Below are 27,737 nucleotides of genomic sequence, written 5' to 3'. Positions count from 1 at the left end.
ATATTTTTAAAAAAATCATAAAAAATATTTTTTAAAAATTGATTCCAACTTTAATTATTTCTTTATATAGTGTTTATTATGATTAGATATAATATGATTCCCGATTCAGAGTAATAAAAAATTTGAATTATATTAATATAATAAAATAAATTTAATCTAATACTATTTGATTCTTACAATATCTTTTTTATTTTAATTCTTATCATTTTTTTTTGTTTCATTCAAAAAAGAAAAAACTATAAACACTACTATTTTTAATGCTAAAAAGAATAAAAATGTAAAAATATTAATAACGTAATAATAAAAATATAGATTTAATTTATTAATTATTATTAATATTACTCCTTTTTTTATTATTAATACAAGAGATAATATTTTATAAGTAGTATAATGATAACTCTATAATAACAATTTTTAAGAAATAATACTCATAATAATAAAGATATACATAAAATAAATTAATTATGTTTAAATTTAATTTTCTTTAGTGATTTTTATTAATAATCTTTAATTAAAATTAAATAAGATTAAGTTTAAATTGTTCATTTAACGAATTTTAACATTGATAATAATCCTTAGATGATTTATATTTTTTTTATTTTCATTTTTATAAATTATAGTCATTAAAATATTTAATTTTAATTAATATTCATAATTTTATAAATATTAATATATTGATTCATTGCAATAAAAAAATCTTAGGTGGAATTTAATTTTAAAAATAATATGTAACTAACAAAATATTTTTAAATATATTTAACAAATAATTAATTATAAATATAAATTTGAAAAATTAGATATTAATACAGTATTTTACTTAATATTATAATGCATTCAAATTAGTTTTGTATTTTTTATTACCTTCTTATTTTAATCAATTATTTATTTTAAAATTTTATATTTAATTGAAATTAAGTATAAATAAGATTAAGAATTTTAAATTTATATTAACTCTAAAATTAATAATTTAAAATTTATATAAATTTTAAAATTAATTTCAATAATAAAAATATAATTGTGATTAATTTTAAAAATGAAAGATAAATCGGGTAAAGCTAATTGTCGCAAGGTGTTTTGCGGTCGCCTGGACGAACACTCACTGAAGTGGGAAAAGTGAGGAGTCGCCACTTTAATTTTGAGGGAAATTAAAGAAAACCATTTGTGAAAGTAAGTTAAAATAAAACCACTTCAAAAATAGAGATTCTAGGTTCGGGGTCCGTAAACGGGTGGGGAAGGTGTTAGGCACCCCACCTCGTCCCTCAACGAGGGTAAGCAGATTTAACTTCACGTTCTTCGTAGTTAGGAGGGTTTGAATGGAAATGTTAATCCTTTTGACCGAAAGGAATGTTTGATTTTTCACTAATCCGGATTACCCAGATACATAAGTAAATGAGACAACCTTAGTGAGTTGTCATATGTATTAATTTTACTTCAGGGGGAATCATCTTACGTATTTGTTAAAATTTAATTTGGGAATCGGATAAGAACTCTCCTCCGATCTCCTTTAAATATTTATTAAAATTTTTAAGCTTGAGAATTGGATAAGAACTCTCTTCCGATCTCTTTTTAAATATTTGATAAAATTTTTAAGTGAGAACCGAATAAGAACTCTCCTCCGATCTCCTCTTAAATGTTTATTAAAATTTTTAAGTGAGAACCGGATAAGAACTCTCCTCCGATCTCCTTTAAATATTTGTTAAAATTTTAGATTGAGAATCGGATAAGAACTCTCCTCCAATCTCTTTTTAAATATTTATTAAAATTTTTAAGTGAGAACCGGATAAGAACTCTCCTCCGATCTCCTTTTAAATATTTATTAAAATTTTTTAAGTGAGAACCGGATAAGAACTCTCCTCCGATCTCCTTTAAATATTTGTTAAAATTTTAGATTGAGAATCGGATAAGAACTCTCCTCCGATCTCCTTTTTAAATATTTATTAAAATTTTAAGTGAGAATCGGATAAGAACTCTCCTCCGATCTCTTTTAAATACTTGTTAAAATTTTAGATTGAGAATCGGATAAGAACTCTCCTCCGATCTCTTTTATTTTAATAGGGATCGGATAAGGACTTTTCTGATCTCTCGAAACTTGATTACAGCTACCCGTCACGAAATCCTAGAACTAAGGGTTTTGGCATTTAAAGATGCAGGGGCTCGGAATAAGGCTTCTTTTAACTCATTGGTATCTTGTAACTAGTCAGGAGATACCAAACCGAATTTTTCGACCTTCCTATGTGGTCGCCTTACCAGTACCTTTTGATACCCGATCTATCCCATTTATCTATCTTAAGGTTCGGTTTTACTCTGCCTTGTGTCGTCTTACTCAATTGTCTTTTGCATTATTCTAGTGATTCGGCCTTACTATTTTCCCGACTTATTGTTTAGACCTTTCATTATTTTAAAGAGACCCTTAAGATACAGTTACCTACATTTTATCCGACCACTTATATGCTACTCGGGACTAGAAGACTTACGTTCAGGAATAACAAAGATTAATAAAAAGAATGGACTGGTCAACACGGAAGCAAACTCGAGAATGACCTTCTTCGTGTTCTTTAGCGCAATATAAACTTGGAGAAAATTATATATATATAAAGAATAAAGGAAATACATAAAATAAGAACGAGCACTTAATAAAAAAGCAATATGAGCACTCACCTGTGGGGAGTCGGATCTATTGAACTAACTATGGGATCACAGAACGTAATGGGGGCCGCTGGCTAGTAACCTGAAGACTAAGGTTTGCCTTGAAATGAAGAATACCTTGTTAAAATGCAGTCCAATCAATATTATAACCAAGTATGAATGAAGTTGAACTTGGACAACGGAAGTGGGAATAAAGATAACAAAGACAGAAAGTGAGAGTGTCACAGGATAATGAACGAACTGAAAATGGAGAGTTTCAGTATTCAGAAATCCTTTTCAAGAAACTACTCCAGAAAACTGGTTTCAAAAGTTTTCTTATGAAAGTTTCAAAAGTTTTCTTATGAAAGCTTCAAAAATAGCAGAGTAACTAGCTGAATTAAGTTTTAGAGTCCTTCCGCTATATTCACTATTTGTCCTCCCTTGAACAGTTTTTCATGCAGGTATTTATAGGAACCGGGTGCTCCCCATGGAGGGTCAGGATCTGTTTTGAGGGAGATGGAGGGTTAAGATTTTGAAGGACATGATCTAAGGGCTCGAGAATTAGAGAGAACCAGAACGAACGACTGAGATCCCTTCCGGAGTATTTGTCCTTTTCTCTCTTCTAATCTGACGGCCCAAAATTTCTCGTCAAGAGCGATCCGAGGGCTAGGAGTGAAAGGCGCTGATCTTGTCATTTTCTTCTTCGATCCGAGGGCTCCGAGCTCGTCCTTACAAGTAAGATCAACGGTGGAGATTAGGATGTACTGTCCCCGACGTATTCGCACATGTCAAGAATGCGAGCGATTCTAGGGCGTATGTGGAGATTTCATGACGACGCTTTAACTACCTCTACCGATTATGACGATAATCGCAGAGTCGCCTTATTCTTTTTGCTATCCGACCTCCTTTCTTTTCCGATCTTCCTAGCACGCTCTTTTCTGATCTTTCATGCCGGTCTCCCTTCTATTGATCTTTACCACACCGGTCTTCCTTTTATCGGGTTTGGTCCAGTCAAAGTATTTATTTCCCTCAATTCTCGAGGCGTCCGCTTCATTTTCTGCTTGCAGTAAATGCTCAAATTTTCCTATATATACCTTCAACCGGGAAGCCCTACCTCATTTGACTTTCTCCCCTATTCTCCTCATTTTTCCTGTTCTAGCTGCTTCCGGCAACAATCCCGGACAAGATGACCGCTTTTAATCTTTTTCCGGTTGCCCTCTTTGTTCCTTGCCCGAAAATTTACGATCCCGGTGATCGAAAAATCATGATGACCTTATCTGATGACAGTGAGAGAACTGGACTAATTAACCGATCTGGATCGAGGACCTCGATCGTGCCGATCTCGAATCGTTCGCCCAATATAATCGGCGAACTGATTTTGGGCGAGAAGACTGCTAATATTCCCCTCAACACCGGTGACTGCTCTTTGGCGTTCATCTGGCTCCTCTCCACACTGGGTGTTCCGACAGCAGCTCGGTTTCGAGCGGTAACTTTGATGATGACCTCTTTCATTCTCATGAGAGTCATAGTCCCCCCAGTCGGTCTCTTGGTCAAACACATCTTTTGACTCAGCCACGAGACTAGGCTTTGACATAGGCCTTTTAGATAGGATGTTCCATCGATCTCTAAAGATCGCCCTTATGATGTAATCAGACCTTTAATGTAATCCGATCTTTAGAGATCGCCCAAATGATGTAATTAGACCTTTAATGTAATCCGATCTCCAGAGATCGCCCAAATGATGTAATTTGATCTTTTGGAAATAAATTTATTTTGCCAATTATCACTTTATTATTATTGATTATTCTCCGATCTCCGGTGTGTTTATCCGATCTGGTTTCCAACTGAACAGCCCTTATCCGATCCGCACTTCCAAACATTTGCCTTAATTAGCCGATCTCTAACTAGCCAGTCTCTCCTTATGGAATTTTGGAATATTCATGAGACGTGTCAGAACAGCTGGCGAGTCCCGCTAACCGATGCACTACCTGGAACATCGTGAGCATTAAATGGTCGGACGAGTATAAATAGGGGTGGGGGTTAGCCAGTTCTCCCTTATGTCATTTTCAGTCTCTCGTGAACAACTTTAAAATTCTCTCGTTTCCTCAAGTTCTTCCGACACTGATCAGACTCTGGTAAGGGTTTTGATCCTTCTTTTAGTTTAAATTTCTTGTTTCCTTTGAAAATGAGAGGCGCCGAGGGTCAGAGAGCGGCAAACCCTTCCGTTCAGATCTCGTGGTCATCTGATGAAGTGGAGGTGGTCGGACCAAGCGTGCGACCTGAACCTTTTAGGGTCCCTGTTCCAGCTCGAGGGCAAGCAGCACCATCAAGGCCTGTACCATCTTCAGGGAGGGAAAATCTTCCCATGGACGAGCTACCATCAGTTCTTCAAGAAACCGACCTACAATCGTTCAGCCAAGAATACAACATTCATCCTGATTCATTCAAACTCATCCGGTGTCACGGAGATATCCGAGCCGATCACTTCTTCGAAGGGAACGACATGATTATAGTATACGAAGAGCAATTAAAAGCCGATCTACGGTTCCCTTTGGACGACTTCTTCAAGGAAGTTTTAAAATATCACCAAGTGTGCATCGCTCAAGTTCACCCGAACTCGTAGCGGATCTTAGTAGCCTTTCGAGGCCTATGCCGAGCTAAAGGACTCCGACCCACAGCTAAGGTATTCGCCGAACTACATAGATTAACTCGTCGAAAGGACGACGAGTATTGGTTCTTCCAGGTGAAACCTCATTGTGGACTTTTTACCGACCTGCCTTCCTCCCTGAAGAATTGGAAGAACCGCTTCTTTATCCTGAGGAGCAAAATTCCGAACAGCTTTGAGGGCTTCCCTCGTAGCTGGCTGCACCAGGGCCCTGTACTTCCGAAGCGCATTACCTTAAATAGAGAAGAGGGCCTGATGGTGATGGAGCTGAAAGATCAGGAGGGCAAAGAGAAGTTCTCTTGTTTGGATGCAGTTACTACCGAACTGCATCACTGGACAATGGAATTGATCACCGGCGAAGATCGCGGGTTTCAGCTCTATGACCTCGGCATCGGTATTTTCTATATCTCAGACCTTTGGACCTTAGCGATCTCACTGACCTCTTCTTTGTGCAGGTATGGCAAGCGGCGAAGCCTCCAAGGAGAGCCGAAAGCGAAAGAGAGAAGTCTCTCGCAAGGTGCGGGAGATGAAGTGATCCGAACTACTCCAGACGCCCAGGCATGAGACTGAAGAGATGCAAGGGGGCTCATCTCAACCTTCGGGGCAGCCGATCCCCAAGGCAGAAGTGATCCGATCTCCTCCTCGTCAAGAAGAGCCGCCTCTAGCTCCTCCAGTTGCTTTAGGTGCGGAAGGGGGTCCTTCTCAACCTACCACATGAACCCTCTCCCGCGGTGCTCAAGTGCTGATCCATTCCTTGGAGAAGAACCAAACTGTTCGGGAGAATCCGGGTTTGGCTAAAGTCCTGGGTGCTTCTATTTACCTTCGGGAGGATCGGGACAGGCTGTCTCCGGACAACCTTGATGATATCCTGACCCGATCCAGGAGCCTAAACGTGGAGTGCTTGGTGAATCAGCACATCGTCCGGGAGAAGGCTCACCGCCTGGGTAAGGAGGTCGAGAAGATGGGTCATGAAGTGGCTTCCCTCCGATCCCAACTCTCATCCGCTCAGAACTACATATCTGAAATTGAGGGGCGGATGAAGTTCTACGAGGACAAGCTGGCCGAGCAAGCTCGTGTTCTAGCCGAGCGAGATCGTGTTCTTGAAGAGATTCAGGCGCTCCGGGCTGGTGAAGTTGCTCAGCTCACTGAGGAGCTCAAAACAAAAGAGGAAGAGGTGGTGACAAGGGAAGCCGGCGCTTATGTGAATGCTCACAGGGATCTCCTGGCCGAGCTCAAAAATCGGTACCCTGAAGAGGACTTCTCTTGGATGGTAGATCTGGCTCCCCGGAACGAGGGTGAGGATAGCGAGGAGGAGGCTGAGGGCGAGAGAGAAAATGAGCAAAATGTAGATCAGGCTGGGGGTGATCCTCCAGCCAAATGACTTGTACAAACTTTAATATGAAATGAAACTCGCTTTTTGTTCAGTGAATGGATGTGATCGGAAAATCTCTAAATCACTTAAGCACTTGATTGTCTGAGCATATTAAAACAACTAAAGTTGATTATTAATCTAAGTGTATGAGGTCGGAAAACACCATAAGCATGAGATCGACAGGGAACCAACGCTAAACAGGACTTAATTTAAAATTGGAAATTTGGCTTGAGTACTTAAGATTAGGATCGCCATTAAACCGGATTGGAACCTTAACTTGATTATTCCTAAACTTTTAAAATGAAGATCTAGTGCTGGTTCGGCCATTCGACGAGAGAGATCGGGAATGTAATTGACTATTCAGGAGATTTGACAATTGGTTTGAGAGATCGGCAAGGCTTTAAGTGACATGGGGACTTAGTATTGATTTGATTCCTTTTGTAGAGAGGTCAGAAATGTGATTGTTTGGTAAAGAGAGATCGGAAATGTAATTGGATGGCAAAAGGAGACTTAGGATCAGTTTCAAAATTTATTGATTCTGGGGATCGGCTAAAATATGGTGTCGACAGCTGCCCCTCTTTACATAATTTCTATTAAAGGGAAAAATTTTCCCGTGTAGGAATTATGTAAAGATTCAGACCCATATTTTGGGCGATTAGGAGTTCAAGGTTAGGAAGCTAAAGCCTACTTAAGTTAGTGACCTAGAGATTGGCAACAGGAGTTAAAATGCTAAAAATTTGAAATCAACTTGGATCAAGGAACCAGAGGTTGATAATAGGAAATTTAAATATAGGAAATTAAAATTAACTTAGATCAAGGAACCAGAGGTTGATTGATAGAAAATTTAAAATGCTGGAAAATTAAAATCAACTTAGATCAAGGAACCAGAGGTTGATAATAGGAAATTTAAATACAGAAAATTAAAATCAACTTAGATCAAGGAACCAGAGATTGATTAACAGGAAATTTAAAATGCTGAAAATTAAAATCAACTTAGATCAAGGAACCAGAGGTTGATGACGGGAAATTTAAATGCAGAAAATTAAAATCAACTTAGATCAAGGAACCAGAGGTTAATGACGGGAAATTTAAATGCAGGAAATTAAAATCAACTTAGATCAAGGAACCAGAGGTTGATTGACAGGAAATTTAAAATGCTGAAAATTAAAATCAACTTAGATCAAGGAACCAGAGGTTGATGACGGGAAATTTAAATGCAGGAAATTAAAATCAACTTAGATCAAGGAACCAGAGGTTGATTGACAGGAAATTTAAGATGCTGAAAATTAAAATCAACTTAGATCAAGGAACCAGAGGTTGATAACAAGAAATTTAAAATGCTGAAAACTAAAATCAACTTAGATCAAGGAACCAGAGGTTGATTGACAGGAAATTTAAAATGCTGAAAATTAAAATCAACTTAGATCAAGGAACCAGAGGTTGATTGATAGGAAATTTAAAATGCTGGAAAATTAAAATCAACTTAGATCAAGGAACCAGAGGTTGATTGACAAGAAATTTAAGGTGCTGAAAATTAAATTCAACTTAGATCAAGGAACCAGAGGTTGATGACGGGAAATTTAAATGCAGAAAATTAAAATCAACTTAGATCAAGGAACCAGAGGTTGATTGACAAGAAATTTAAGATGCTAAAAATTAAAATCAACTTACAAAGCAAGTCTAATCTCGACACAAGAAGTTCTTCCCCGATGAAGTGTACTTAACAGGATCCCGAAAGCCGATGATTAATGGAGGACGAGTTACAAGACTTGGCCTACTACCTCATTTCTTCGGATGCCCCTTGACTTTCTTCTTATTTTGCAAAAAGTGCCCTTGCAGGTTTTCACTTTCCCTTCGTCCATTTGACTAGAAGCGCCCTTCCAGGTTTTTACCTCTAGTTTTTTTTTTTTTTTTTTTTTTTTTTTTTTTTCCGGCCATTTCCTGCAAATCTCATAGTAAAGTACGTGAGGTTATCAATTTTCAAATCCTAACCTTATGGCAAAATTTTAAATGATTAATAGCGCAGAGAAAATAGTGTGAGTATAAAGATAAAGCAAAAAGACGAATTGAAACGGGAAGAAGATAGATTGGAGAAGAAGAATGACTTTATTAAGGCTTTAAGAAACAAAGATACAGTTTTAAAGGAAAAGGGTACAAGGATAGATCTCACATGTTTCTTGTAGTTAGCTTTAAAGTCCCTTAATTGCCATTATTTCAAGTACTCTGAAGCCTTATGCCATGACGGTTTATTTCCCTTCTCGGTTTCATGCCTCGCTCCTTATTTCTCCCCTTTTGGTTCTTGGGATGCCCTTTCGGGTTTTCACCCCTAGATTTTTCTTTTCTCTTTATTTATTTATTTATTTATTTATTTTTTGCTTGTTCTTTCAGGACGCCTTTTCGGGTTTTCATCCTTCACTCATTTTACAGAAAGCGCCCTTCGAGGGTTTTCGCCTTTTTTCACACATTTTGCTAGGAGCGCCCTTTCGTGTTTTCATCCCTACCCTTTTTTTTTTTAGGCATAGTATCTCTTAACGGCGTCAGTATTCACAGGTCTTGAAAATTCTTCGCCGTCCATGTGGGTTAAGATCAGGGCCCCACCAGAAAATGCCCTTTTAACCACATAGGGTCCCTCGTTGGTTGGTGACTATTTACCCCAGGGATCATTTTGATTCGGGAGAACTTTCTTTAGAACTAGGTCCCCGGGTTGAAATTAGTGAGGGCGAACACTTTTGTCAAACGCCCTGGCCATTCTTCTCTGGTACAACTGCCCATGACATGCTGTTTCTAGCCTCTTCTCATCCAGCAAGTTTAATTGATCCAACCTTGACTGGATCCATTCTGACTCATCAATCCCTGATTCCTTCAGAATCCTTAAGGAAGGAATTTTAACTTCGATAGGCAATACAGCTTCCATCCCGTAGACCAGTGAGTACGGAGTTGCCCCAGTTGATGTTCTTACGAAGGTCCGGTATGCATGAAGAGCGTAAGGGAGCATATCATGCCAATCTCTATACGTGATCGTCATTTTCCGAATTATTCTTTTGAGATTTTTGTTTGCGGCTTTCACCGCTCCATTCATCTGGGGACGGTATGGGGAGGAATTGAGATGTCGAATCTTGTATTGATCACATAACTTCTGGATCTTTGGGCCATTCAAGTTCTTGGCGTTGTCAGTGATGATTTCATTGGGGAGGCCGTGCCGGCAGATGATATTATTTCTGAGGAATTTGAGAAATGTGTTCTGTGTAATGTGAGCATATGATGTCACTTCGACCCATTTAGAAAAATAGTCGATTGCTACTAAGATAAACCTGTGCCCATTGGATGCCTTAGGGTTGATGGGACCAATCACATCAATGCCCCACATTGCGAAAGGCCATGGTGAAACGAGGCTGAACAATTGGTGAGGAGGAACATTTATCGGATCCGCGTATATTTGACACTTATGGCACTTTCAGAAATACTCGACGCAATCCTTTTCCATGGTAGTCCAAAAATATCCTCGTCTCATGATTTGTTTAGCCATCATGTGTCCATTGGCATGGGTTGCACAGTTTCCCTCATGACTCTCGAAAAGGATTCTCTTTGCCTCTTTTGTATCCACACATCTCAGCAATTCGCCGTTAGAGCTCCTTTTGTATAAGGTTTCTCCACTGGGGAAGTATCCCAATGCTAGTATCCGAATTATCCTCTTTTCGTTTTTGCTCGCCCCTGGAGGGAATTCTCTGGTTCTGATGTAGAGCAAGATGTCATGGTACCAAGGTTTACTATCAGGTTCTTCTTCGATCATGAAGCAGTAAGCCGACTCACTTCTTGCTTTAATCTTCAATACCTGAGTCATTTGCCCTTCTTCCATTTGAGCCATAACAGCCAGGGTGGCTAAGGCATCTGCAAATTGATTTTTGTCTTGACTAAGGTGAGTGAAAGAGATTTCTTCGAATTTCTTAATCAGCTCCAGTAAGTACTTCTGATATGGGATTAGCTTCGAATCCTTAGTTTTCCATTCTCCCTTGACTTGATAAATGATCAGAGCTGAGTCTCTATACATCTCCAACTTTCTGACCTTCATTTTGATAGCAGCTTGTAGACCCATTACACAAGCTTCATATTCTGCGATGTTGTTGGTGCAGTCAAATCTCAACTTGATAGCTATCGGAAAGTGTCTCCCATCCGGAGATATCAGTACAGCTCCCATTCCATTACCGGACAAATTAACAGCTCCGTCGAAATACGTTTCCCAAACATCAGCTGGCTCTTCTTCTTCGCAATCTACTTCATTAATATGCTCATCAGGGAACTCAAAATCCAGAGCTTCATAATCCTGGATAGGGTTTTCTGCTAAGAGATCAGCGATCACGCTACCCTTTACCGCTTTTCGAGTCATATAGACAATGTCATATTGAGATAGTATGACCTACCATTTGGCTATCCTTCCCGGCACGAATGGGCTTTCAAATACATACTTGATAGGATCCATTCTGGAAATGAGCCATGTCTTGTGATTCAACGATTCGCTGTCCAAGCTAGCGCGCAGCAAGTTTTCTCTAGGAAAGAATACCTTGACTCACAATCATTGAACTTTTTGCTTAGGTAATAAATAGCTCTTTCCTTCCGGCCGGTATCATCATGTTGCCCCAAAACACATCCCATTGAGCTTTGTTGGACTGCCATATACAGAATCAGAGGCCTTCCGGCCACTGGTGGAACCAACACTGGCCGGTTTGACAGGTAATGCTTGATTTTCTCGAAAGCCTCTTGGCAAACTGAATCCCATTGAGTGGTGTTGTTCTTTCGGAGTAGTCTAAAAATAGGCTCAGCCTTAGCGGTGAGATTGGAAATAAACCTTGATATGTAGTTCAATTTTCCCAAGAAACTGCGCACCTCCCTTTCTGTTTTTGGGGATGGCATCTCTTGAATGGCTCGGACTTTGTCCGGATCAACTTCTATTCCCTTCTCGCTCACTATGAATCCCAACAATTTCCCAGATCTAGCTCCAAATATGCACTTGGCAGGGTTCAGTTTCAGCTGATATTTCCTGAGTCTCTCGAATACTTTCCTCATCACCTGCACATGGCTCTCCTCTCCCCGGGATTTGATGATCATATCATCCACGTACACCTCCACTTCCTTATGTATCATATCGTGGAATAATGTGACCATGGCGCGTTGGTAGGTGGCTCCAGCATTCTTTAACCCGAAAGGCATGACCCGATAGCAAAATACCCCCCATTGAGTGATAAAAGCAGTTTTTTCCTTGTCTCCGTCATCCATTGGGATTTGATTATACCCTGATGCCCCATCTATACACGAACACCTGCCCAATCCCGCAGCATTGTCTACTAACACATCAATGTGAGGGAGAGGGAAATCATCTTTTAAGTTCGCCTTATTAAGATCCCTGTAGTCAACGCACACCCTAACTCTCCCGTCCTTCTTCATTACCGGGACAACGTTAGCTATCCATTGGGGATATTTGAATACTTCTAGGAACCCAGCATCATACTGTTTCTTGACCTCATCTCTAACTTTGAGCAGTGTGTTAGGGTTCATTCTTCTTAGCTTCTGCTTTACCGGGATTGTCCCCGGAATTAGAGGAATTTTGTGTGTCACTATCTGGGGGTCCAAACCAATCATGTCGTCATAGCTCCAGGAAAACACGTCCAGGAATTCTTTGAGCAAACTAATCATATCTCCCAATTCTTCACTATCCACAACCTTAAGTTCCCTTTTCACTTCTTCCGTGCCTAAGTTTATGGTGCGCGTTTTGTCTCCACAAGGCACTAGGGAAGGTTCATCCCTTTCATCCCTTTCTTCTGTGAGCTCTACCTCAGAATCACTTGAAGTAATGGCAGTTATGGGGATTTCAAAATTAACCAGAGGAATTTATGAGTCTATTGAATTATTAGGTGTTAATTGATGAATAGTCTCTAAATTAAGTACAGGGATGTCCTCTGCTGTCTAGTTGTCCAACTCTTGCCCCTCAGCTATTGGCGAGACCAGAGCCTCATACAAGGAATCCAAGTGGATGACATCAATAGATGGTTCATCGAGTGATTCTTCAACCTCTGCCGGATTTTCGATGACCGGTTTAGTGAAGACCTCTGTGATTCTCGGGACTACTTTCATTCTCCCGATTTTCTGGTCAAATCTCTGATCCCGAAGTCTATTCCTCATCCAGAATCGTCCATCTATGAGGGCATCTTCCTCATATCCCAAACCGCAATGGCCCATCTTCTGGATAGCCGGTATAGGTTCAACAATTCCTTGTAATGTGGCGCCTAGGCCTTTGCCTTCTTTATATCCATTCCTTGACATTATCTTGGCTACCATAGCCATAGCCCCTTCATTTCTGATTTCTTGTAATTCGAGGGCCTGGAAAGAGCTTTCCAATAACTCCTCAGTAGCTTCCACATAAGGAAGTGATTGTGGCTTAGTGACCAATATGGCTTCTTCCCCTCTCACCGTGATGATTTTGCCGTCCATGATGTACTTTATCTTCTGATGTAAAGTTGAAGGAACGGCATTCGCTGAATGGATCCACGGCCTCCCTAGCAACATAGTGTAGGCCGGTTCAATGTTCATCACTTGGAATGTGACGTTGAAGGTGCATGCGCCAATTTGGAGTGGCAAGTCGATGTCTCCCAACACTTCTCTTCTTGTATCGTCAAAGGCTCTTACCACCATAGCACTCTGACGTATATTTGATTGGTCAACTGGTAGTCTAGCCAAGGTAGCACTAGGCAGTACGTTGAGTGCTGATCCATTATCAATAAGGACCTTGGCCACTATACAACCTTTGCATTTCACTGTCACATGGAGGGCTTTAGTGTGTGCCAAGCCTGCAGGATCTATCTCTTCTTCAGAAAAGGTAACAAAACTGGATGCCTGGATTTATCCTACTATCTTCTCAAACTGCCCCGGTGTGATGTCGGGGTTCACAAAGGCCTGATCCAGGATTTTCTGCAAGGCATGACGGTGCACCTCAGAGCCCAAAATCAGCGATAACAGTGAAATTCGGGCAGGTGTCTTTCTCAACTGTTCCACCACATCATACTCACTCTGCTTCATTATTTGGAGCAACAACTCCTCCTCTTCTTTAGGCTCGGCGGGCTCTACTTCCCCCATTTTCTCAATCTCCTATTCTGTACTTTTCTGTAATTCTCCCATTTCCCGTAACATCTCCCACTTCGAGTTATAAACTCGTCTTCTTGCTCAGGTGGGGAGGATTTTATGGCAGCGACGGGCTGAGGATTAGGTTGGGGAGTAGTATTGCTGGTAGGTTTGGCGTAAGTCATTCTGAAGTGTTCATGGGGAGTGAAGCACGGTTTTGGAGATGTAAGAGGTGAAGCAATATTAGGAGCCGACGTACTGCTTGATGCTCCTTGGGTGAAAACTTGGAAGTTATAATTCCAAGGTATGGCATGAGTATTGGTGATAGGAAGCTGGGGCGGGGCTCGGATAATAGTTACTGGTGGTGAGGGCATTGGGGCATTAGGGGCAAAGAAGGTTAATCTACGATTGGGGGTAGAGGTATTCTGGCCAAACTTGGCGGTATTTACTTCGCCCTCCACTTTCGATCTCCTTCGACATCTTAAAATTTTGAGGGACAGCAAGTTCTAAACCTCTTGCCGGAATCCCTCACAGTCTCGCAGCTCATGATCAGCTGCCCCTCCATGGTAAGGACATCCCGTACCCTTTTCTGATCCTGATACCTGAGGGCAAAGGTAACCTTCCCTCATCGCCATGGCAAAAATTTCCTCAAAGTGGGGAATCAGCTCGTCTACCTTTGGTGTCAACCTCTCCCCGTCTGATTCTATCATGTTTACACCATTGCCTGTATTATGATTAGGCAGCGGGTTTGAGATAACATTGGGGAGGGGACCGTTTCCCTCAATCTTCAACCACCCATTCCGGATTAAAGCGTGCACTCTCCCTCTGAGTGCTCCGCAGTTGTCAGTCGAATGCCCTTGTGCCCCTCCATGATATTCACAACGGGCAGTGGCATCATACCACCTGGGGTATGGTGGCTAAATTGGGTCTAGGGGAACTGATACTATCTGGTTTATACCGACGAGATATCGGTATATTTCACTGAGTGGGAGGGGAAGGGGTGGATCAGGATTTCTTGGTGGTCTGGGGTTATTTTGAGATGGTTTGGGTTGGGTAGGTGGAGGAGGAGGTCTAGGCTGGTAATTTGTAAGTGGTGGGTATTGTGGGCGTGTGTGTGGATAATTTGGGAAAGGAGGTGGAATGTTTGCAACTTTTTGGCCATGAGGGGGAGGATATGGCCGGTAGTTATTTTGAGGAAGTGGGGAGTAATTATTTTGCCGGGTGACGGAATGCACATCACCCTCCTTCTTTTTGCCAAATCGCGATTTTCTTCGCAGATTCTCTCGGTCAACTCTGCTGCGTCCCATCCTTAAATTAGCTTCTATCCTCTCACCGGCTTGGATGATGTCAGAGAAGCTGTTGGAAGTGTTTCCAATCATCAAATTGAAGTAGGGAGCCTTCAATGTTTCGATGAACAGGGAACATAGTTCGTTATCAGTTACTGGAGGATATACTTCTGAAGCCTTCTCCCTCCATCTTTGGGCATATTCCTTGAAGCTTTCCCTGTCTCTCTGCACCAGGTTTTGAAGGTCCCTCCTTGTAGGGGCCACATCACAGTTAAATTTGTAATGTTTCAAGAATGCATCAGCTAAATTCTTCCAGGAGTGTAGTTTGCTCCTATCCAATTGTATGCACCATCTCAGGGCTGCTCCAGAGAGGCTCTCATGAAAGAAGTGGACGAGAAGTCTGTTATTTTCTGTCAAGGTAGACATTTTGGTGATGTAGGTTGCCAGGTGAATGCGGGGGTCTGAGTTCCCAGTGTACTTGTCGAAGTCCGGGACTTTGAATTTGGGTGGCACCACCACGTCTGGCACCAATCTAAGTGACGCCACATCGACTGAACCATACATGTTCAGTCCCTCTATTGCTCTCAGTCTTTCCTCTAGAGCAGACAATTTTTCATTTTCCCTGGTCTTATTTTCTCCTCCTACTGCAAAAGATACTCCCCCAGCTGGGAAATGAGAGGTGGAGTGAACCGGAGGGATCAGTATTGAAGGGTATGGGTCGGCATTTGAGATAGCCAGGTAATGGGAGAAAGGTGGGTCATTATTTATAGTAGCCGGATTGACAGTGATTATCGGATCCGGGATAGGTGACTGAAAGGTGAAAGAAGTTGAAGCTTGATGCGGATCATTTGTTGTGGGTGGTGGGGGAGGTAGTGGTAGGTTAGGTTCTGAAGCCGATTTATTTTGGGACATCTCCCTCATTAGCCTCATGAGTTCTGAGACCTGGTCTTTCAGCTCGGATACTTGCCCTTGTAAGTTCTGTACTTGTTCCTGATCTTCCATTATCTTCTTTGTTCGGGATCTCGTTAAGTACACTCGCTTGGGTTGAACCATGTGTCTAGTCAGACTTGCCTTGTTTGAAGCATTGTTGATTTTCTGTGGGGAGATAAATAAAAACTTTTAGTGAATTTTGAATTTCGTAAAAAAAACTAAAGGTTCTGGTTCGGACAAATGATACAGTGGCATTTGGGAGCCAAAATGAAATCTGCAGAAGGATAGTTGCATCAATTTTATCATGGCATCATTCGATAGTCTGACTGTGAATGACTGGATTGAATGATCGTTTATGATACCTGTTCATATGGCATATCCAATTTTTCGCATAACCCTAGCGAGGGGGTTCCTACGGGAGTTATACTATTCATTCACAATTTTGCTAAACAATGGCCCAAAAAGTTTTCCATTAACTGAATATTTATACACAGCATTCTTTACATCGGCCTAGGCTCAGGGAGGCTCTTTATAATGAGATGACATTTTCTGAGATACTCGTATAACCTTTCTTCTTGTTTGGCAGGGTCAAATGCTTTCAGAGCATACTTGGATTCAGGAAGGAGTTCTTGTTTTCCCTGTGCTATCGTTCTCTCCAGCTGGTCAACATTCTCTTTCAGCTCTTGATAGAGAGCAACTTGTCTTTCTTTCTCCTTCCTTTCCTTAGCACATTTTTTCAGAATATCGTTGATGAGTAATGTCTGTTCCTTCAATTCGAGCTTCTTCTTTTTGTTCTGTTGTTTATACTCTTCTATGAGTATCTCTTGGTATTTCATTTTTTCCTGAAGCTTACTATTCTGCACTTCTACTTCTTTTACCAGAGCTTGAAGAGAGCCTTTTTCCTCTTCCCACCGTGCCTCTTGCTCTTCGAAGCCCATCTTTTCGGCCCTTGCCTCTTCCCTGAGTCTTCTCACTTTTCTTTTAAGGTTCTGCTGTTGGTCTTCTAACTGCTTTATTTGTTCTTGCAGTTGCGAGTTTTCGGTGTTTGCCTTCTGTAGTGAGTCAGTCAAATGATTATTAGCTTATTCTGATAGGATGTTTTGGCGAGGGTTTCTGCCTTCGAATTCTGTAGTTAAGTGTTCTTGGTCCCTATCAGCCCTCCATTTAAGATAATCGCCCGTGGCACTCGGACCTTTAGGCGACCTGTCCATCAGAGTGATGTTTTCCCAAGATTTGCGAGCTATTTTCAACCCCTCCTCTTCCTTGAGCTCATGGTAGAAATAACCTTGGTGGTATTCTTCCGTATTGATTCTGAACTTTGTTGAGCCGAATTGTCTTACTACTAAGGCCGGAGTGTAACTTGTGTATCCAGTCACTCCGATTAGGGATACTGATTGATTATTCCCCGTGCTGATCAGAATGGATTGACTTGACGTCCACAATTTCTTCCAACAATAGTTATGGCTATTGAAGCTCAAAATCAGTTCTTGCCACTGCGGCTCATCCTTTGGGCTAATTACCAATCGGGTCATTTTCTCGATGAGAGGCTGGTTAAGATACCAAGTTAATCCCTTCATCTCCACAGGACACATATGACTAATGATCCAGAGGTGCAACAACTGAGAACAATACTAAATGGACCCCTTGCCTTGCTATTTGTAGTAAGTGAGGGTTAAGAAAGTGTAGGTAAGTATTGCCGGTACTGGATTGACTTTCTGTTTCTCTACTGCCCAAAACATTTCCACAACATCGCAGGTTATGATTTCGGAAGGTCCAGGGAACAAGATCAATCCGTAAATTGCTAAAGCGAACATCAATGAAGCTTGATTCCACTGTTGATCTTGGATGCATTGATCCAACCCTTTCTTGAGGTAAGTCCAATACCATCCATGCGTGTTTCCTTTGACGGTTTCTCTCGCCTTTGCTTCTTCTGGTGGGATCCCCAGCATATGTGCGAGCCGTTTCCAGGTCTGCCTATGTTTGAGGTATAGGTAAATCCGATTCTGCGCCGCATAAGGGATTTCTAGCAATGCTTGATATTCTTCCATAGTGGGAGTAGTATCGATGTCGTTGAAAGAGAACACTCCAAACTTAGGGTTCCAAACTGGCAACATGGCCTTTAGTGCCGGGACCTGGACCCTAACTCGCATTAAGGTTGCAATCCTCCCGTATTTCTTCTCAAATTGTGCTTTGACCTGATCGGGAAACGACTTCCAACCATTGGCCAGACCCTCGAGACTGTTCATCCTGACTTCAATCTTGCTCAGGTCCAATGGGGGTAATGAGCTAGTATCCCTTTGTAGGGGCACTGAGCTATGAGACGATTCGGGCCATGGTTTAGCATTTTGTTCTGATTTAAGAACTTCTTCTGCCGACTGACTCGAGGATGCCATGTCACAAATGATGCTTATCCTTTTACAGACCTTATTTCGGTGATGCCTGTGGGAAAAACTTGTTAGCAGGATAAATTTAGGTAATCTTGAATTATACTATTGGCAGAGTGACACCTGCACATTTATCAAAGTAGGAAAATGTGTAGGTTTTCTTAACAGTATGATTCAAGATTACACTTAAAAATAAGAACAAAATAAAATAAACAAAATAGGGTAAGAGTAAGTATGCCCCTTTTATCCTAAAGTAAAGGAAAGTCCTAATACCGGCTGGGTGCTACCTAATCGGACAGTTCTATCTTACAAGGTAGCTTGCTACGACTTCCAGCTATCGTGATAGTTTAGCTCAAAGTCTAATTTTCTAAAAGCCACAGGTTCCAAAATTGCCCCTACTGTAAACAGTAGAGCCCCATTCTATTCCCCATGATACTGTCGGGAAAATTCCACGGGTATCACAGTGAATAGGACGAGTTTCAATTTGAGCAGAAGCCTTCACGGATACTAACAGGGTAAAACCCACAGGTACCGCTACATGACTCCCTCCTACTTTCCTAAAAGGGTAAGAAAGCCCGGGTATAGGGCTGAAGTGTGTGAGGACGTCGTGTGAGTGTTCAGTGTGTGAAGGTACACCTTTACCTCTTCCCAATTCAGGGGGATTTTCATTTTTCCCTTTTTTCTTTTAAATGAAGAGCGCTGTGGAAAGTAAAACAAGCAAGATAAGCAAAATGGTTAGCAGGAATAACAATAATTAACGTACAGAATTTTGCAGAGTGAGCCCACCTAACTATGATTTGATCGCAAAATTAAATCTACTTTTGGACCTCTAGACCGGGGTTAAGTTTTCAAGCTCCCCAGTGGAGTCGCCAAGCTGTCGCAAGGTGTTTTGCGGTCGCCTGGACGAACACTCACCGAAGTGGGAAAAGTGAGGAGTCGCCACTTTAATTTTGAGGGAAATTAAAGAAAACCTTTTGTGAAAGTAAGTTAAAATAAAACAACTTCAAAAACAGAGATTCTAGGTTCGGGGTCCGTAAACGGGTGGGGAAGGTGTTAGGCACCCCACCTCGTCCCTCAACGAGGGTAAGCAGATTTAACTTCACGTTCTTCGTAGTTAGGAGGGTTTGAATGGAAATGTTAATCCTTTTGACCGAAAGGAATGTTTGATTTTTCACTAATCCGGATTACCCAGATACATAAGTAAATGAGACAACCTTAGTGAGTTGCTGTTGCGTATTAATTTTACTTCAGGGGGAATCATCTTACGTATTTGTTAAAATTTAATTTGGGAATCGGATAAGAACTCTCCTCCGATCTCCTTTAAATATTTATTAAAATTTTTAAGCTTGAGAATCGGATAAGAACTCTCTTCCGATCTCTTTTTAAATATTTGATAAAATTTTTAAGTGAGAACCGAATAAGAACTCTCCTCCGATCTCCTCTTAAATGTTTATTAAAATTTTTAAGTGAGAACTGGATAAGAACTCTCCTCCGATCTCCTTTAAATATTTGTTAAAATTTTAGATTGAGAATCGGATAAGAACTCTCCTCCGATCTCTTTTTAAATATTTATTAAAATTTTTAAGTGAGAACCGGATAAGAACTCTCCTCCGATCTCCTTTTAAATATTTATTAAAATTTTTTAAGTGAGAACCGGATAAGAACTCTCCTCCGATCTCCTTTAAATATTTGTTAAAATTTTAGATTGAGAATCGGATAAGAACTCTCCTCCGATCTCCTTTTTAAATATTTATTAAAATTTTAAGTGAGAATCGGATAAGAACTCTCCTCCGATCAATTTTAAATACTTGTTAAAATTTTAGATTGAGAATCGGATAAGAACTCTCCTCCGATCTCTTTTATTTTAATAGGGATCGGATAAGGACTTTTCTGATCTCTCGAAACTTGATTACAGCTACCCGTCACGAAATCCTAGAACTAAGGGTTTTGGCATTTAAAGATGCAGGGGCTCGGAATAAGGCTTCTTTTAACTCATTGGTATCTTGTAACTAGTCAGGAGATACCAAACCGAATTTTCCGACCTTCCTATGTGGTCGCCTTACCAGTACCTTTTGATACTCGATCTATCCCATTTATCTATCTTAAGGTTCGGTTTTACTCTGCCTTGTGTCGTCTTACTCAATTGTCTTTTGCATTATTCTAGTGATTCGGCCTTACTATTTTCCCGACTTATTGTTTAGACCTTTCATTATTTTAAAGAGACCCTTAAGATACAGTTACCTACATTTTATCCGACCACTTATATGCTACTCGGGACTAGAAGACTTACGTTCAGGAATAACAAAGATTAATAAAAAGAATGGACTGGTCAACACGAAAGCAAACTCGAGAATGACCTTCTTCGTGTTCTTTAGCGCAATATAAACTTGGAGAAAATTATATATATATAAAGAATAAAGGAAATACGTAAAATAAGAACGAGCACTTAATAAAAAAAGCAATATGAGCACTCACCTGTGGGGAGTCGGATCTATTGAACTAACAATGGGATCACAGAACGTAATGGGGGCCGCAGGCTGGTAACCTGAAGACTAAGGTTTGCCTTGAAATGAAGAATACCTTGTTAAAATGCAGTCCAATCAATATTATAACCAAGTATGAATGAAGTTGAACTTGGACAACGGAAGTGGGAATAAAGATAACAAAGACAGAAAGTGAGAGTGTCATAGGATAATGAACGAACTGAAAATGGAGAGTTTCAGTATTCAGAAATCCTTTTCAAGAAACTACTCCAGAAAACTGGTTTCAAAAGTTTTTCTTATGAAAGCTTCAAAAATAGCAGAGTAACTAGCTGAATTAAGTTTGAGAGTCCTTCCGCTATATTCACTATTTGTCCTCCCTTGAACAGTTTTTCATGCAGGTATTTATAGGAACCGGGTGCTCCCCATGGAGGGTCAGGATCTGTTTTGAGGGAGATGGAGGGTTAAGATTTTGAAGGACATGATCTAAGGGCTCGAGAATTAGAGAGAACCAGAACGGACGACTGAGATCCCTTCCGGAGTATTTGTCCTTTTCTCTCTTCTAATCTGACGGCCCAAAATTTCTCGTCAAGAGCGATCCGAGGGCTAGGAGTGAAAGGCGCTGATCTTGTCATTTTCTTCTTCGATCCGAGGGCTCCGAGCTCGTCCTTACAAGTAAGATCAACGGTGGAGATTAGGATGTACAGCGCTGTCCTGACGTATTCTGGCACATGTCAGTAATGCGGGCGATTCTAGGGTGTGCGGTGGAGATTTCGTTTGCGACGCTTTAACTACCTCGGCCCTGATTATGACGATAATCAGCAGAAGCTGTCTTATTCTTTTTGCTATCCGACCTCCTTTCTTTTCCGATCTTCCTAACACGCTCTTTTCCGATCTTTCATGCCGGTCTCCCTTCTACTGATCTTTACCACACCGGTCTTCCTTTTATCGGGTTTGGTCCAGTCAAAGTATTTATTTCCCTCAATTCTCGAGGCGTCCGCTTCATTTTCTGCTTGCAGTAAATGCTCAAATTTTCCTATATATACCTTCAACCGGGAAGCCCTACCTCATTTGACTTTCTCCCCTATTCTCCTCATTTTTCCTGTTCTAGCTGCTTCCGGCAACAATCCCGGACAAGATGACCGCTTTTAATCTTTTTCTGGTTGCCCTCTTTGTTCCTTGCCTGAAAATTTACGATCCCGATGATCGAAAAATCATGATGACCTTATCTGATGACAGTGAGAGAACTGGACTAATTAATCGATCTGGATCGAGGACCTCGATCGTGCCGATCTCGAATCGTTCGCCCGATATAATCGGCGAACTGATTTCGAGCGAGAAGACTGCTAATATTCCCCTCAACACCGGTGACTGCTCTTTGGCGTTCATCTGGCTCCTCTCCACACTGGGTGTTCCGACAGCGACTCGGTTTTGAGCGGTAACTTTGATGACGACCTCTCTCATTCTCATGAGAGTCATAGTCCCCCTAGCCGGTCTCCTAGTCAAACACATCTTTTGACTCAGCCACGAGACTAGGCTTTGACATAGGCCTTTTAGATAGGATGTTCCACCGATCTCTAAAGATCGCCTTTATGATGTAATCAGACCTTTAATGTAATCCGATCTTTAGAGATCGCCCAAATGATGTAATTAGACCTTTAATGTAATCCGATCTCCAGAGATCGCCCAACTGATGTAATTTGACCTTTTGGAAATAAAATTTATTTTGCCAATTATCACTTTATTATTATTGATTATTCTCCGATCTCCGGTGTGTTTATCCGATCTGGTTTCCAACTGAACAGCCCTTATCCGATCCGCACTTCCAAACATTTGCCTTAATTAGCCGATCTCTAACTAGCCGGTCTTTCCTTATGGAATTTTGGAATATTCATGAGACGTGTCAGAACAGCTGGCGAGTCCCACTAACCGATGCACTGCCTGGAACATCGGTATAAATAGGGGTGGGGGTTAGCCAGTTACTCCCTTATGTCATTTTCAGTCTCTCGCGAACAACTTCAAAATTCTCTCGTTTCCTCAAGTTCTTCCAACACCGATCAGACTCCGGTAAGGGTTTTGATCCTTCTTTTAGTTTAAATTTCTTGTTTCCTTTGAAAATGAGCGGTGCCGAGGGTCAGAGAGCAGCAAGCCCCCCTTCCGTTCAGATCTCGTGGTCATCTGATGAAGTGGAGGTGGTCGGACCAAGCGTGCGACCTGAACCTTCTAGGGTCCCTGTTCCAGCTCGAGGGCAAGCAGCACCATCAAGGCCTGTACCTTCTTTAGGGAGGGAAAATCTTCCCATGGACGAGCTACCATCAGTTCTTCAAGAAACCGACCTACAATTGTTCAGCCAAGAATACAACATTCATCCTGATTCATTCGAACTCATCCGGTGTCACGGAGATATCCGAGCCGATCACTTATTCGAAGGGAACGACATGATTATAGTATACGAAGAGCTATTAAAAGCCGGTCTACGGTTCCCTTTGGATGACTTCTTCAAGGAAGTTTTAAAATATTACCAAGTGTGCATCGCTCAAGTTCACCCAAACTCGTGGCGGATCTTAGTAGCCTTCCGAGGCCTATGCCGAGCTAAGGGACTCCGACCCACAGCTAAGGTATTCGCTGAACTATATAGATTAACTCGTCGAAAGGATGACGAGTATTGGTTCTTCCAGGCAAAACCTCATTGTGGACTTTTTATTGACCTGCCTTCCTCCCTGAAGAATTGGAAGAACCGCTTCTTTATCCTGAGGAGCAAAATTCCGAACAGCTTTGAGGGCTTCCGAACAATAGGACAACCTTGATGATATCCTGACCCGATCCAGGAGCCTAAACGTGGAGTGCTTGGTGAATCAGCACATCGTCCGGGAGAAGGCTCACCGCCTGGGTAAGGAGGTCGAGAAGATGGGTCATGAAGTGGCTTCCCTCCGATCCCAACTCTCATCCGCTCAGAACTACATATCTAAAATTGAGGGGCGGATGAAGTTCTACGAGGACAAGCTGGCCGAGCAAGCTCGTGTTCTAGCCGAGCGAGATCGTGTTCTTGAAGAGATTCAGGCACTCCGGGCTGGTGAAGTTGCTCAACTCACTGAGGAGCTCAAAGCGAAAGAGGAAGAGGCGGTGACAAGGGAAGCCGGCGCTTATGTGAATGCTCACAGGGATCTCCTGGCCGAGCTCAAAAATCGGTACCCTGAAGAGGACTTCTCTTAGATGGTAGATCTGGCTCCCCGGGACGAGGGTGAGGATAGCGAGGAGGAGGCTGAGGGCGAGAGAGAAAATGAGCAAAATGTAGATCAGGCTGGGGGTGATCCTCCAGCCGAATGACTTGTACAACCTTTAATATGAAATGAAACTCGCTTTTTGTTCAGTGAATGGATGTGATCGGAAAATCTCTAAATCACTTAAGCACTTGATTGTCTGAGCATATTAAACAACTAAAGTTGATTATTAATCTAAGTGTATGAGGTCGGAAAACACCATAAGCATGAGATCGGCAGGGAACCAACGCTAAACAGGACTTAATTTAAAATTGGAAATTTGGCTTGAGTACTTAAGATCGGGATCGCCATTAAACCGGATTGGAACCTTAACTTGATTATTCCTAAACTTTTAAAATGAAGATCTAGTCTTTGGTTCGATTTAAATCGACGAGAGAGATCGTGAATGTAATTGACTATTCAGGAGATTTGACAATTGGTTTGAGAGATCGGCAAGGCTTTAAGTGACATGGAGACTTAGTATTGGTTTGATTCCTTTTGTGGAGAGGTCGGAAATGTGATTGTTCGGTAAAGAGAGATCGGAAATGTAATTGGCTGGCAAAAGGAGACTTAGGATCAGTTTCGAAATTTATTGATTCTGTGGATCGGCCAAAATATGGTGTCGACACTAATGTTCCCTCTCCTTTATACATTTATGTATAATATAGATAATATAAATTATTTTTTCTACAATATGTGTTGCACGTTATTATTCTCATCATAAATACTCGTGATTTAATTTTTTTTTATATATAATTTTCTGTTAAATTTTTTTATATATGATATAATATTGTTATAGTAAAATTATATTTAATTATTTAAATTAATTTTTATGTTATTTTAATTAATTATATAAATAAAATTATATATCTTTTAATTCAACCATAATTTTATGAAAGTTATGTGTTATATATAATAATAACATAATTATAAACTTAAGTTTAACATAACAAAAAATATAATATTAAGTTTTAAAATTATAAGCAGGTGAAAAAATTTAAAAATTAAAATAAATTAATAAATACAAGTTAGTTCATTTAATTAAATTTATTAAAACTTTGTTAATTTTACTTTTTATTAAAAAAATAAGTTTGATTTGCCTATATTATATTTTTTAATAATTTAAAATAATATTAATTTGTATAAGAAGTTGCATAGTTAAATTATTTATAAAATTAAAAATATAATTTTAAAAATATGTTTTGTAATTTAGTGTACCGCCGTTATAAAATTTTGATTTTCAAATTTAATATTTTCATATTGTTTAATGTAAATTAATTTGAAACCTATTTAACATATTGAATAAGTTTTTTTTTTAAATTATAGATTATATTAGATATGTTATGAAAGCCTTATAGATTAAAATATAAATATAAATATAAATTTAATCATGCATTTTTAAAATAATTCATATTAATTATATAATTAATACTATCAATTAGTCAAAAAAAATTTTTCTTCTAATTTCCTTTTCGTATTTTCCTTTCATTTTTATTATTTTAAAAATCTAAAACATAATAATTTAAAATCAATATTGAAAGAGCATAACTTTTCATATAAATATGTACAAAAAATATAATTAGATTTTTTTAAACTTTATAGTCAAAATCAATAACACAATTAAGATTGACTAATAAATTAAAAATAAAAAATATATTCATATATATAAAGATATTAATAAATTATAATTAATCTCTATTTAAGCCAAATAGACCTAAGAAAATCAAAGTTTCATACAATCACATGTAAAATGCACTTTTTATATATAAAAATGATATTAATTATCCCAAATGTTATAAGATGCATCAATATTAAATATATATAAAAAAAGGAAAATTAACCTGTCTTAGCCTATATAACTATCATGTAATTTGCAATAATATTAGTTTTGTTTGATATTAGCAATAATAATAAAATCCTAGTAATCACATTCACATACAACTGTTCTCATAAGAATAATACCTGTAACATAGAAAAACTCAAAAAAATTAAAGATCAAAATTAATTATGCTTAAATCTTATTGCAGGAAAATAGAGTGTGTAAATGTAAAATTTATCCGTCACTAATATTTAGAAAAATAGATATAAACTTATCATAAATAAAATGTTTGTCATTTAATAGGATTAGAATTTTATTTTTATTGATATAAATGTAAATTTTTTATTTAATTAAAAAGTTAATTTTTAATAATAATTTTATAATTATGTTAATTAAATAATTATTTTTTAATATTAATATTATAATTTAATATTATAAGTTTGTAAATATTTAGAATAATTCACTAAATTAATATAAGTGAAATTCGGTGTTTAATATTGTTAATTAATTTAATTGTAATAAATTAAATAATTTTTAATGAATTAATAATACTTAGAAAATTAATAATATAGAATTATATCAAGGTTTTTAGAATAAGTATAATTACTATTTAAATAATATTAAAATCTTAATTTATATTAATAATAGTAATGTTAAAATTTGAAATTATTTATAGATTTTGTGATAGATAAGTCACCTTTAGAAATTGTAACACACCTAATTTTTAAATAAATATTTTATATGCTAATATTATTATTTTATTATATTAAATATTATGAAAATTTATTTGAAAATTTTCTGAATTTTCAAAATGGGGTTTGATTTTCTTAAGACTATAAATATCATTGACTTTTATAAATTAATTTAAAGACCATGTGGTAAAACCAAAAATATATTTGGACTTTAAAATATTTTTTGAGTTTTCTGAAATTTTTTTGAAATTTTTGGGTCTCCTTTTTTGTCCCAGGGCAGAGTAAAAATTCAATTTCAAGTATTCTGAATCGGATCGGCTGAATCGAAATGGATCTGATTGAATCGATCAAATCAGATCGGCCTTCTTTCCTTTTTCTTCCTCTCTCCTCCCTCTCCCGACACCCTCACTTCTCTCCCTCGATTCTCTCTCCTCCCTCCACCTCTGGCCGGTCGACCACCTCCCCTCCCTCCACCTCTGGCCGGTCGACCACCTCCCCTCCCTTCTTCAGTCGCTGGCGCACCTCCCCCATCCCTCCTCATCGCCAGCCGCCGCCCCAGGGCACCGGAAAAATGAGCCAAATTCCACTCCTTCGCAGGCGCGTCACTTAAACTTCTCGGCCAAAATTCGACCGATTCGGCCACCAATCGGATCGAGTCTTCTCCCAAACCTCTTCTATTCCTCAAGATTTTTCTATAGACACCAAGAATATCCAATTTCATTGAGCGGGTTGTCTAATTTTTTTCTGGAAAGTTTTAGCCTATTTTGACTTTTTAGCTAAATTTCTCCCAAATCGAGAACCCTACAAAAATTTTGAGAGTACCTGCGTACTCTACTTGAAGAGAGCCACCCAACCATATAAATTTCAAAATTTTTCAACATCGAAAATTTGGTAGGTCCCACAAACTTTGCAGTATTTTTTCGAGCTCTAAATGAGCTTATTTAATTTTCTAACAATTTTATTCTAACCCCTAGTGTTATGGGTTTTGTGTAGATACTTTTTTTTCGAGAGATTCGACTATTGCTCGAGTCTGCATTTTTTGGCCGGATAGACAGATTGCCTGAGCAACTCTCAATTGGGTTCAAAGTAATAATCCACTCCACCATTTCCAGAT

At 39.4% G+C, this 27,737-nt stretch overlaps 1 pseudogene; it reads right to left on the bottom strand.

Annotated features, from left to right (window-relative positions):
• Nucleotides 1-27,344, bottom strand: part of LOC110646725 (cytochrome b-c1 complex subunit Rieske-4, mitochondrial-like) — a 33,979-nt pseudogene extending 6,635 nt beyond the window's left edge.
• Between the last annotated feature and the right edge of the window lie 393 nt (nt 27,345-27,737).

This window comes from Hevea brasiliensis, chromosome 1 (assembly GCF_030052815.1).
Source record: "Hevea brasiliensis isolate MT/VB/25A 57/8 chromosome 1, ASM3005281v1, whole genome shotgun sequence".
Taxonomy (NCBI): domain Eukaryota; kingdom Viridiplantae; phylum Streptophyta; class Magnoliopsida; order Malpighiales; family Euphorbiaceae; genus Hevea; species Hevea brasiliensis.
The sequence above is the reverse complement of the archived record's forward strand: the minus strand, read 5'-3'. Positions and strand labels throughout refer to the sequence as shown.